This window comes from Lytechinus variegatus, chromosome 3, assembly GCF_018143015.1.
Source record: "Lytechinus variegatus isolate NC3 chromosome 3, Lvar_3.0, whole genome shotgun sequence".
NCBI classification, from domain to species: Eukaryota; Metazoa; Echinodermata; class Echinoidea; order Temnopleuroida; family Toxopneustidae; genus Lytechinus; species Lytechinus variegatus.
This window is the reverse complement of record NC_054742.1, coordinates 63,572,591-63,582,997: the sequence shown is the minus strand read 5'-3', so window position 1 is coordinate 63,582,997 and position 10,407 is coordinate 63,572,591.

Genomic DNA, 10,407 nt, shown 5'->3' with positions numbered 1-10,407 from the left:
TTGTTGTGCAAATTATTTCTATTTCTATTTCCTTTAAACTTCATTTTCCTATCTCTTAACCGCCTAGAGGCAATTTTGCAATTTTGCGGTATATAAAATTGCTATTATTATTATTATTCTAAGGGTGTTCAATGTCGATCTTCAAATTTAAACAGCGACATGAATCATGATGTGACATGTAATTACAAATAACATATATACTGAGAAACAAAACAAGTTTTAAATTTTCCCCATTTCCCAGTTGTAAAAGTAAACATCATTCAGGTCTAGATTTTTAGGAGACTTTAAATGCCACTATCTTCCACCTCTCTCTGTTTCTCCCCCCCCCCCTTTTCTTTCTCTCCTACACCTCCCAATCCTTTTTCCTCTCTACTCTCTATATTTATTATTAGTGATCTATATACAGCATATCCCTAGACTTGTTTGCCTTCTTGGCTGTTTACATCAGCAATTCCTTTCCCGGGCTTGTTGTGTGCGGTATCATTAATGAGTCTTCACTTGAGGCTTGCTCAGCAGCATAGGCAAAGCAACAAAAATCACAAACATTTGTTGTATACAAAGTCAGTGGAATATGAGGTGTCAAAAAATTTGTTTGAGAGGTAAGCAACTTTGGGTTTTGTTACACAATAAAAAAAATCTCATGACCTTTTTTTATCAAGTTCTTTTTGTAAGTTAAGCACAAATTAAGACAGTATCAACAAATCTGATAAGAGTTATGTGAACAAACTCATATCATTTAACATGATCCGTTATGATTATGTATTTATTGTCATCATTTTATTTATTTACTGAAATAATGATATCATATAACATATCAAGTCCTAACCTCATAATGGAATAATGATAATTCCCTGAATTTGCCTGCTCAATTTAGGAACTGCGCTCTATATTCCCAGGATTTAAATATTGGTTGGCTGTGAATAGTAATCAGCCAGTTGAATATTAGATTTAGATTTAACCTTTTTTATTTGAATATAAAGCTAAAAAGATTTGAATTTAAATCTCTTGAGATTTAAAAGTTAATCCTTCAGCTTAAAAATAAACCCAATATTCTGCTGGTCTTTCACAGATTATTATTATTATGAATCCTTGGAATTCAGAGTGCATGCACACTTTTCAGCATGAGTAGTGGAGCTTTCCTCACCATGCACATGTATGAACACTTTGTGAAAATGTGACAGACCCCGTTCACACCATTTCTGAAAGGGGCCTTGGTGACAGCTCTGAGTTCATATCTTATGCAGATCAGAGTAGAACTATTTATGTGTTTACTCACTTCTGCTATGTAGTTCATGAATCTAACCTGGTCCCGCTGCGGCCGTCTGTCTCTGGCACCTCTATTTTTACTCCAACATACTCCTAAATGCCCAACTCAACCTCCTCAGGCTGTTTGTCATTTTGGCATTTCAATTTTTTTCTCCAGTGTTCATGTATTCCTGACATTAAAGAGGTAGCTATATTGGATTTGTTTATATTAGTTGGTGATATTGGCTGATATTTTCATCCAAGAGTTGAGTTAGCATTTTTAAAATTCTTCTTTCATATCTTTTGTTTGTTCAAGGTGAAAAGGGGCATTATATCTCAGTTCGAGGTCTGATCTCTTAATTCCAGTGACCAGGGTTTTATTTCATAAAGACTTGTTTTGTAACAAATGCAAGATTTCTATAACAAATTAGCCAATCAAATTGAAGGATTCCAGTAGCTTTAAATTTCAAATTATTTTGTTATAATAACAAGTTTTGTGAAAGGGGCTCCTGGTTTTAAACTCAGTTGGTGCCCTGTAGCCCTTTAGTTCTTCATTATCTTTATCCTATGTTCCTCAGAGAGGACCTTAAGCTGTCAGTCCTCTGGAAAATTCTTAACAAGTATTCCTCCTTTATTAGTATGGAAATAATCACCACCAATTCACCACATTACAAAGCCTAAAGATCATGAAAAGCCAGACACATGCATGGAAAATTTGTTTTAATATAAATAGACGATATAAATAATTCATGGTATGAATGCACATGTATGCATGTTGGCAAACCAAGAGACTGATGGTTCAAAGTTCTCTCCTTGGGACATTAGAAATACTTTTCAAGATGACACTTGGCTAAAGCCAGGAAAATAACGACAATCTGCAGAGTAGATATGAGTGCTTTTCAAGTTGCATAATGATTATTATTGATATTGTAATAATTATAATTATATGAGGGGTCGTGTGGTCCAGTGGTTAGAGCATTGGACTCATAATCGCAAGGTTGTGAGTTTGAATCCCCACTCGGCCATTGTCTCCACTTTGATGTAAAGGCCGAAGAGTAATATCTGTCATCTATAAAGTCAGCCACTATGACTGATTAACCTAGACGTAAAATGTTTCCTAGGTAATTGGTTATATACCAGCTTGGCATTTACCAGCAAAAAAATGCTGTCCTGCCGAGTTCCTACGGGAGTTACCATAAACATAAACACACATATTATGCCTTTTTTCCAATTTTAATTCAGCTATATAGCATCCACTAAAACACATGGATGCACAAGATAAAGCAATATATACAGTACAAACTTCATTACAATGATAACCAAATATAACATGTAGCAGATTCGGGGAGTAGGGATAATAATATTTTTATTCACTGATATTACTATAATCATCATTCATTAGTGCATTTGTATGAAACTTGGACCATTTGATTACATACAACACTACTGTGTTTCTTTGAACCAAGACACCATGCCCCCACAACATTCTGAAGCTCCTACGTTGTTCTTTTTGGTATGAGACATCCAGCCTTTCATTTATAATTGATATCATTATAGGGTATGCTCCAATGGACCTAACACATACTGCATGACACACTCTTTCTATCATCCGTCTTTCTCTGTGACCATCTTGCTTTTTGTATTTTCCCCCTTTTTTTTACACCATCTCTTGGTCTCTAATTTGTATCTTATCAAGGACCAAGGAATCAGAATAGCAATAGATATATGAGTAAAAAACTTCTTATTTTTCTCTTATTTCTTTTTGTACTTAAGCTCCTCAATGTATTTTATCTTTGGAATTTCAATTTGAAAATTAATGTGAAAAAGCACGTACATCCAGTTTTTCTGACGAAGTGATGTCATTCCATGATGATACTCTGGATTTAGATGCAATCATCTTTCCCCTTATACTTCCCTCACTTCTCACCTTTTCTTTAATTTTTTCTTGATCTTTGCGCCTCTTTGTCCTCATCCCTCTTCTTCTTGTTTGTCTACTTCTTTTCCCCCTCTTTCTTCCTCTCTTGTTCTTCTTTTTCTACTTGTTCTTGTTGTTCGTCTTCTTCTCTTTCTTCTCCTTTCTTTTTCTTCTTTTTCGTTTTTTTTTCTTCTTTCTCTTCTCCTTTCTTCTTCTTCCTCTTCTTCTCCTCCTTCTTCTTCTCCTATCTTCTTCTTCTTCTTCCTCTTCTTCTTCTTCACCTTCTCCTGTCTTCTTCTCCTTCTTCTCCTGTCTTCTTCTTCTCCTCTTGTTCTTGATTCTGTTTGTTTCTTTCTTTCTATATCTTCTTTTACCCTTTCTTCTTCTCTCCCCTTCTCCTTTCTTTTCTCTCTGAATACATTATCATCCCTTTCACTTGTATCTCCCTCTCCTATCTCTTTTAGTAGCATGGTCTTCCAATACGTCATATCAATCTGACCGCCTACCTACCTCCCCATGACCCTTAGGTCCAGTGACCTCCTTCTGACACCACACCCCTCTCTTCAGTCTTTGCCTAGTCTGGCTAGCCCGCCCTCCTTCTTTGTCATCACATCCTTATAAAGGGAGCCTCCTCAATCTCGTCCGAGATTAGTTATCACAACTCTATCGACCAAACCACCCTAATGTACTTTTCTGCCCTACTTATGCAGAAGGGAGCAAGTTGCAATAAGCTGATAAAAACTTAATTTAAAAAAAGGATTTGGCAAAATAACCAATGTGTCAGTAAAATTGTCTCCAACCAAATACACTTAGGAGTCAAACCCTACAAAGTATATGATATGGTAATGTGAAAGCATGTCTCTCTCCCTCCTCCCCTCTATCCCTCCTATAACTTTAATGGTCATCTGAACCATCGTGTCACAAAACCAAAATCCATTTCATGGAAAATCAATTCAAAGTTTTCTTTAATTTCCACAATTTTTTAGATTATCATTGCTAGAAAAAGATGTGGTATCAAAGTCCAAGACAATGCTCACTGCATTTTCAATATGCGCAATGAGCAAATTGTTGTTTCTCTCTTTCACCTGCGAAGTTAATGCATTGAAATGTACATAACGAGTGTGCTCAGCTTTTGTTTGCTTTGCTACAGTTTGTTTCCAATGGGATTTGCATATTTTAATTAAAAAAAATTCATGGCATTGCCTTGAGAATCACCACATATTTCAGTAAATAAAATTAATTGTTGCCTGAAAATTTTGCTTAGGTAGAAAATTTCTGCAAAATATAAAATTGATATTTTAACCAAAATTGGCTAACGGTTCGGATGAACGCTTTTGTAATTCTGCCTTGTATCATGCTCTGCTTTGCCCCATATATCATTCATATATTTTGTAGCAATTTTTTTATTATCCACTTACTCTCATTGACCCATTCTAATTTTTCATTTCCATGTATCTCATTTATGCTGACCCTCTTAATATCCATTAAATTCATTAGTTTTCCTGGGAATGAAGGTCTGATGTAACGCTCGTTCGGTCAGTCGAACTCTCCCATGAGTGGCATACTAATTGTGAAATCACTTTACAGCAGATAATCCCACTCGCATTTCATAGACTGATGTCACTTTTATAATCGATTTCGCTTGAATGATCCTTCCATGTTTTGCAAGAAGATGAGCAAGTGCTACATTATAATGCCATTTTTTCTGTCTTGTATTTTACAAAGCATAAATCTTCAAAGTGAGATGGAAATTTACTATTTCCATTTCATGTTTGCATATGGATATGTAATTGGAATATTTAGAAACCCATACAAAGCTATCACTGATATTTCTATTAGGTCTTTGTTGGTAAATAGTAATATTTTAATTATAGTAAACATTTCAGATAATATTTTATCCTTTAAGGGACTTGTTGAACATATTTAAGTCACACATAATGCTCTGTGAATCACTCCAGAATTTACACAATAAGTATTATTTGCTTTTACTTTGAGCAGTTTTTTTTATGAATGATTAAAACTAAGCATACATTACCATGAGTTGAGAAAGCTTTAATGGATGAAAAGAAGTTGACATTTTGTTTCTGATTGGCTAACTTTTGAATTCGTTGCTTTTAGTTCATATTTGTGAGCCTTAATAGTTTATTTGGTTTTACATTTTCTCTCTCTCTCACTTGTGTATGCACACACACAAACACTTCCACACTCTTGCTATCATGCTATCTGTTTTTCTTTCCCAACTCTTTCCTTTGCTCTCTTCTTTGATATTTATTTCTTTTTTTCGTTCTGTCTATATCTTTCTTTTTCTCCATCTTTCACCCCAACTCTCCATCTCTCACTCTGTCTCACACTTTCTCTTCATCTGTCTGTTTGTCACTTTTTCTTCCTGTATTTTTGTTTCTCTCTTTCATTTTCTTGTTCTGTGTCTCTCTCTCTTTCATCTTCCTCTCATCTCTACCCAATCATTATCCTTGAGGAATGGGACCCATAGTGTACCATATAGCTGCCGCCAACCAAATCTCTCTCTCTTTCTCTCTCTGGTCAGTGTCCTTACAGTTGGCACCAAGTCAGATTTACTTTGACCACAATCAGATCATTCACAAAGGACAACTTGCAACTACCGCCCATTAATTGCCTGTCCTACTTCTTGATCTAATTCTCAATGACGGCATCCTATAGTAACACATGGGGCTACAAGTTTTTAGTGATTCGGGATGGTGATTTCTTGAGGCTACATAATATGTGTGTGGGATAAATTCCCTACAAAACAAATTCTCCTGTGTCCAGGAGCGTTCTGAGTGAAAAAAGTTCTATGAATAATTGCCTTCAGGATGATTTGTCATTGCTATATATATATAAATATAAAAATGTTATTGTCGTCTTGTGCTCAGAGATGGTTATGAAGTTGTTTCTCTAGGTCGGCCCTTCAGTAAAATCGTTATCTGATGGAGATGCGCTAGTGCTCTAAAATAGAAGAAAGAAAGAGGGGGAGAGAGAGAATGATATATTATATTTTCCTTATGTAAAATTCAATTCCGAAAATACATGAAGGGTATTGCCTTTAGGACTGATAAGTTAGAAGTGATCGTTAAAAACCACATTGGGAAGATGGTACAAATAGATGGGAAAATAAGGATTTGATTACCTTGAAAACTGAGATGGGCAGCTCAGGAGCTATAAATAGAAACGAGAGATAAACACTTGAAGAAAGCGAGGTGACCCCGTATGATGAATGACCTACATCATGCATTGCTACCATTAATATCTAGCGGTCTATTTAGAGGTTGGAGGCATCAAGTTTTGTTCAGAAAGCTAATTCCGGGCAGCGCTTCATGAAATTCGTATCAGTGATTTTTCTCTGACTAATTCGCTCTTAGCCAATCAGATGCAACAATTTTCAGTAGATTATAACATTTGTCAGTGAAAATGACCTACAGAAATTTAATGAAAAGACTCCCCTGGGTAACATTTCATGAATCAAACTGTAGGTGATTTTCAATGACTATATGTTATAAGCTATTGAAATCCTTGAATCTGATTGGTTCAGAGCAAATTTATCTGTGAAATTCATTGACAAGATGTGTTGTGAAACTCTTCTGTCTATTGGCCTCTCACTAATCATCTAAGGGTTAATGAATAACTCTCAAGTTTACCACCGTTTATACCGTACAATTTTTAAAAATCATTTTTAAAAGAAGAAAGAATCATCTCCTTATCATCTCCTTTTCATCTCCTTTTCAAAATTGTTTACATATATTTCTTTTGTGTCTTGATGCAGTACAGTACTTCCATTTACCTTTTACAAGTTTTTTTTTGTTCTTTTAGATATCTAGTGGGGACAGTCCCTTTATCAAAACAAAACAGCAGCTTGACAAATTATGAATATGTGTCCATATTTCCTGTGAATTTAATGAATATCTGCATTTTTTTTCTTTATTCATTAGGGAATGTCCCTATTTGCGGAAAATGAGAGGGCAGTTTTGAGCAACATGGCACAGATAAACCACATGTTCCCATGAAAAAGAACTCCCACATTAATAGTCTGTTTTTTAATATTTTGATGAATTGATTGACAGTTTACAATTACCTTCAATTCTCCATTAGTTATGAATGATTCATATGTATTTATATTATACTCCTACCTTATGACCTTAATAAATAGGGACAGTCCCTAAGAACTAATACAACATTTTAACCATCTATGACCTTGTTTTCTAACTAAAAATATCTCTTTCTTAATAATGATAATAGTGTATATTTGTAGAGCGCACACACCGTCAGTAGACGCTCATGGCGCTAGACAATGTATGAAATTTCAAAATGTTTGTATGTTTTTGGATGATTATTATTATCTTTTCCGTAATTTTTATCTCTGGAGATTTGCCACTACATGAATATGAATGGTGAAGAATAGAGCAAATCCAAATATACTCTAAATAGAAGGGTGAAATACCTCATATGTATGGAGTGGATTTTAAAAAGAGTGAATTAGGATTGAAAGTTTACATTCTTACCCATTTTGGAATAATCTTTCTGATCTTTGAGTGATCTTGCTGATCACTCAAAGATCACTCAAACTGAGCAGAAATCCATCTCTCAAATTACTCTAAAATTAATACACTCTTTACAGAAAGAAAATGTTCACTACATTTTTGAGAGAGGGGGTAATGATCCCGTACACTCTTAAAACAACTCAGTCAAATTGACTAGATCAGTAGTCAGCTGGGTGCAACTGATATAGTCACACTTCTGAATTATATTCTAGTCAGAAATAACTCTGTTCTATTAAAATAGTCAAATATGAATAGAATAACAGTTGCACCCAACTGACCCTATTAACTAATCATTTTTTATTGATTTGTTTTTAGAGTGTAGCACAACGAGATAAATAATTATATTTGCTTATATAGCGCCTAATACGTCATTGTCAGAAGTCTTTGAGCACTTTACAATAAATGCAGCATTATAACCCTGGCTTTAGCCGAGCTACTGTTACATGCTCAGTGTTTCAAGGAATAAATTCCTGCCAGGTACCCCCATTTACCTCACCTGGGTTGAGTGCAGCATTATGTGGATAACTGCCTTGCTTGAGAAAAAATAGGCCATGGCTGTGATTTGAACCCATGACCCTCTGTTTCAAAGTACAGAGACTTATTCACTGGGCCACAATGCGCATGGAAGGAGTAGATAGATGAGATGAGATGAGGAAGCTATTCTGCATAGTCAAATATCACATCCAATAATTCATCACCTCCCTGCCTGCCGAAACCTTGGCTCGTAATTGGTATCTAGGTCATAGAACAATAGCGCTTGCCAAATGTGCTTCCATGAATGAATGAATAATTCAATATTCTAGGAGCACCCAAAATGAATGAATGAACAAAAAAAATTGTCTCATGCTCATCAAATTTCAATCGTAAGATGACCCTGGTACTAGTTACCGATGCTGTGAGAGACCTTCGTTCTAGTCTGGATTGCCTTCTATTTTATCTGAAGGCCGGAAAGGGTGAAACATTTTACATTTACGTGATTTTTTTTTCTTTGCATTGAAATGTGGAGAAATAATTGAAATGCACATGGCATTTATGATATTTCTATCTTTTTGATCATTGTGAAAAAGAGAGTAAGACATTTGTACTTAAAGAGCCTTGCCCTTTAGAATACTGTTTTTATGTTGCTTTTATGGCAGCCAGTGGTCACTGCATTGATTCAAATTTGGAGAAAACCGAATTTTGAAAAGTCTGTGCAATTAGGAGGCATGCAATGAAATTGGTGTCCTTTCAAGCCTCTGAACTATTTTATTTTTTCTTTATCATCTGTATGAATATCTTAAAAGGCATCTTTTTTTTAGCTCCTACTTCTTTCTGCCAATCTTTCTTCCTCTCTATTCATCTTCATATTGTTCTTCATTCATTCCATCTATCAGTCTATCCTTTTTTTTTCTCTTTCTCTTTTTTATTTTTCTTTCTCTCTCTCTCTGTGTCTTTTCTTGTTATTGGTCTCTTTTTCTTTGTTGCTATCTTTCATTCTCTTTCTTTTTTCTTTTTCTCTTTCTTTTTTTCATTCTATTTCTCTTTTTCCTTCTCTTTGAATTTTTTTTCCATGTCTCTTCCTCTGTCTTTATTCTTCTCTCTCCTCTCTATCTAACTATCTATCTATCTATCTATAACCCCCCTATCTCTGTGTCTGTCACAGTCTTCCACATCTTCCATTTTCCCTCTCATTCTCTATCACTGTTCTTCTCTGGACGATGTCTTTTTTAATATTCTTTCATTCATGTAGCTAAAGCCCATTCTTTTTGTCACGTTTTACGGTAGAATAAATTGAATTAAATCAAAAGCTGTTACTACATGGAAACAAATCATATTTGCCTTGTTACTGTGATTGAAGATACCTTGATTTTAATGAAATGACAGACACGCTATTAATGCTTTGCCTTGATTTAATCAATGTAAAGCATTCTGTAGAGACACCTACATGTATGAATGGAAAACAGCTTTCAACTGATATGCGTAAGTGGAAATTTGATTGCGGATTAGAGTGAAATAGGGCACCAATACATGACGTCATTATGCATGTATGGTGCATCAGCATGTTTGGTCATAATAGAGAATTCACGTCATATATAGCCATGATCTTTTAGGATTGACCCATATGACATTCTTCATGAATGTGTGAGAAGTGTGTTTAATTGTGCCATGGTAAGGGCATTTATGTATGTAAAGTGCTACGTGCTTCTTTCACTTCATCGCAGTGATTTTAAACCCCAAGCTGAGTTTTTCTTTTTTAGTCTTCATTTTACTGAAAAGCGTTTTACCCAGTATCAATGGAAAGGTTAAATGTATGGACATATGACTGTTTAATTTGAACCTGTGTTATATCAATTAATATAGCGTAATTCAGCTGTATCCGTGTAAAAAAAACACACAAAATAGAAATACAACTCATTGTTTCAAAGGAAACAAAACAATTGAAGTCCCCAGGCATTGAACATGCAGTGGGAATATCTTCTCCCATTTTCAGATATTTTATGATTTGAGACAAAATAATTATGATTTAATAATTATAGCATTTGTAAGATGCTTAATGCAGCTGCTTCTCACAGCTAGTTTTTCTGACTTCGAATTAATAATCAGGATTTTAAGAATAAAACTGTAGTCAATAAATGAACAAATCACTAATTCTCAAATTTACAAAAAATGTGCAACTCCATAAAGACAAACCCACCCTGATATTCAGAGTGGGGA